The sequence below is a fragment of the Arachis ipaensis genome, chromosome B08, assembly GCF_000816755.2.
Source record: "Arachis ipaensis cultivar K30076 chromosome B08, Araip1.1, whole genome shotgun sequence".
NCBI lineage: Eukaryota > Viridiplantae > Streptophyta > Magnoliopsida > Fabales > Fabaceae > Arachis > Arachis ipaensis.
In genome coordinates this window covers 105,363,457-105,363,699 of record NC_029792.2, presented here as the reverse complement: position 1 = coordinate 105,363,699, position 243 = coordinate 105,363,457, and positions in this window count along the sequence as shown.

Sequence of the window (243 nt, the reverse complement as noted above, 5' to 3'; positions counted from 1 at the left end):
GTCTAACATTCTAAAAATATGATAAAACAATAATAAAATAAATAAATGTTTTTATATATATTATATATTTCTGTGCCATTCTCGGTTGTCAGGCCTTGTTAGAGAAGCTAGCATATTGCACTGATCCACACACACATTACACTCTCTTTTTCTTTTCTAAAAATATGATAAAACAATAATAAAATAAATAAATGTTTTTATAATTTTTATATATTTCTGTGCCATTCTCGGTTGTCAGGCCTT